Source organism: Octopus bimaculoides, chromosome 27 (genome assembly GCF_001194135.2).
Source record: "Octopus bimaculoides isolate UCB-OBI-ISO-001 chromosome 27, ASM119413v2, whole genome shotgun sequence".
Classification (NCBI taxonomy): domain Eukaryota; kingdom Metazoa; phylum Mollusca; class Cephalopoda; order Octopoda; family Octopodidae; genus Octopus; species Octopus bimaculoides.
Window position 1 is genome coordinate 7,407,620 of NC_069007.1, and position 2,969 is coordinate 7,410,588.

Genomic DNA, 2,969 nt, shown 5'->3' on the forward strand with positions numbered 1-2,969 from the left:
ATAATAATAATAATAATAATAATAATAATAATAATAATAATAATAATAATAATGGTAACGTTAATAATGGGGTCCTCGAGTTACGAATATTTTCCAAGATTTGGTAGAAATAATCACATATCGCTTAAGAATATGAAAGGAATGCGCAAAGGTTTTTTTTCTTTTTTTTTCTTCCAGATAATCCAAATTCACTTCCTCTTGTGTGTGTCTTTCGTTCAAATAATAATAATAATAATAATAGTGATAACAATAACCATAGGTAAATAGATCGATGTAGATATTTATAGAGAATCATCCAAATGTGCGTAAGAATTCTTCAAAAAAAAAATGGTTTGAAGGAGAAGAATTAGGTAGAATTCTCTCCCAGAAAACGAGAAGGCTCTTCTCCAATTTGGTTACATATTCGCAAGTGTGTATTGAATATACTTGTATACATTTCCATATACATGAGTGCGCTATTTCAATATGGTTATATTTTTACATTATGCTTCACATATATGCAGGTAAAATATATATATATATATATATATACAAGATATACATAACATTTATGTACATAAATATATATACATAGAAATATAGCCACTAGTAGTGTACAAGACAAAATATATGTAGAATTTTTTCTCTCTTTTTTTTAAACAAGGCTTTTTCCACAGCAATCGTAGTAAAAGAAATCCGGCTGTCTGATAATGGGTGACAATATGAGTAAGAAACGCGTTAGGAACAAATTCCTTTCTCTCTGGCTTTGTAAGAATGGTATTTTTTTCGTCTTCCTTGGTCTCCTTCCACACACACACATATATATAGATTTGGTCATATACATATTTTTTACATCCTTTTTGTTCCTTCGGTTCTTTTCAGATTCTGTTTAATTTTTTTCACATATACATACATATATCTATATATTATATATATATATATATATCCTTTTCCTCTCGTTTTTTTTAGAATTTTTCCTTTTTTTAACCCCCGATGGTTTTTTTTTTTGGTTTTTTTTTTTCCAGATTTTTCCAAGAGATTTTCGAAGATAAACCAGGGTAGATTGATATCCAATCCTCGTTTTTCCTTTATTAAATTAAATGCTTGCTGAATGAGTCGGAAAAAAATGCTATTGACAAAAAATAAACCACAACACTATACATACATACATACATTACAGACAGACAGACATACATACATATATGTGTGTGTTTGTGTGTATGTGTGTGAGAGAGAGAGAGAGAGATTAATGACTTCGTTGCTAGGGATAAAATAAGGGTATTAGTAAGAATAGTAGCCGTAGTAGTAGTAGTAGTAGTAGTAGTAGTAGTAGTAGTAGTAGTAGTAGTAGTAGTAGTAGTTGTAATTTTGTACATATATATATGTGTGTGTGTGTTATTTAATTACAGAAATAAAAATTATTTTTTTTTATATACGCGTGTGTGTTTGCCTGTCAGCATGTTGAGTGAATTCGCAGCGCTTTATATACGTTCGCATGCATATGTATGTATGTATGTATGTATGTATGTATGTATGTATGTATGTATGTATGTATGTATAAGTGAGCAACGGGTACAATATATACACAGAAACGCCAGAGTAGAGGCACCTTTTACGTGGATGTGTGTCCCAGCGATCGCTGGTGTGGTATAATTGCGTGTTTTAGTAAGGGTTATAGTGCTTAGTGGGGCCAACAGCGGCACTGGTGTTGCTTTCGTTGTTAGAAAATAACGATCAAATTTCTACTAAATACTAAGAAACAAAACATATATATATATAAGCATATATATACATATATAAATACTTGCCGTTTTACTAATATATACACTGCAACACGTTATCGTCCCAGTTGAACGCGTGTGTGTATTATATGCCGTGTATTCAATTTGATTCTAGAATGAATGTGTGAGTGTATATATATATAGGTATAAATATATGAATTTTTTTTCATTTTCCTGTTTTTTTTTTTTTGGTGTGTAATTGTTATTTTTCCGTCTCCAATTCATGTATAAACGTAGGTAGGTAGGTAGTTAGACATAATTATATAAATATACAGTAATTATATAAATATACAATTATATAGTTTTCTATAATGTCAAGTAATTAAGTCGGGTGCAAGTATGTTGGACTGAAATTAGTCGAGACATTATACATACATACATACATACACATATATATAAAAACATACTTAAATGGGTGTAAAAATGTGTCGAATCAATTGTAAAGATTTATAAATCTAGAATGCCGTTCATTCAATTTTCTATCACCTACCTATATATATACATATACACATATACAAATACATATTTAAACATATATGCATTCATATATATATATGTGTGTGTGTGTGTATATATATATATTTATGTGTGTATGTATGCATAAATGAAACACCTCAAATTACATATACATGTGTATGCATGTGCATGTTTTTATGTATGTATGCATATGCATACATATACACACACACACACACATATATATATATATATATACACTCGTTTTTTTGTCTTTCCTTTTCTTTCTATGGCATACTATCCGTCCGAGAGTGCGCGCGACAGTGCATGTGTGGTTATTCGTTGTGTGTATATAATGTGTGTGTGTGTGTGTGTGTGTGTGCATATATCTGTGCGTTGATTGTATGTGTGTATATACATACATATCTACATATACATTTGTGTGTATGTATATATAAATATATATTTATATAGATGGTGTTTCTTTAATCCCAATTATTACTGAATTTATCATCATCATCATCATCATTATTATTATTATTATTATTATTATTATTATTATTGTTGTTGTTGTTTTGTTGTATGCTATATACGGAAGTGCAAAGAAAAATAATATATGTACAAAAGAAAAAAAAACGAAATCTGGTTTTTATATGCTCTATAAAGGTCTCTCCTAGTAGGAAAGAATAATCCACCTAAAATGCAAAAATTCACATTAAAATTCATTGTAAACACGATTATACATACATACAT

The 2,969-nt window shown here is 29.0% G+C and overlaps 1 protein-coding gene across 1 annotated transcript in view; it reads right to left on the reverse strand.

Moving 5' to 3' along the window:
* The window catches only part of LOC106881898 (frizzled-1), a 12,486-nt gene that overhangs the window by 8,357 nt on the left and 1,160 nt on the right, over positions 1–2,969 (reverse strand). The gene's annotated exons all lie outside the window — the stretch shown is intronic.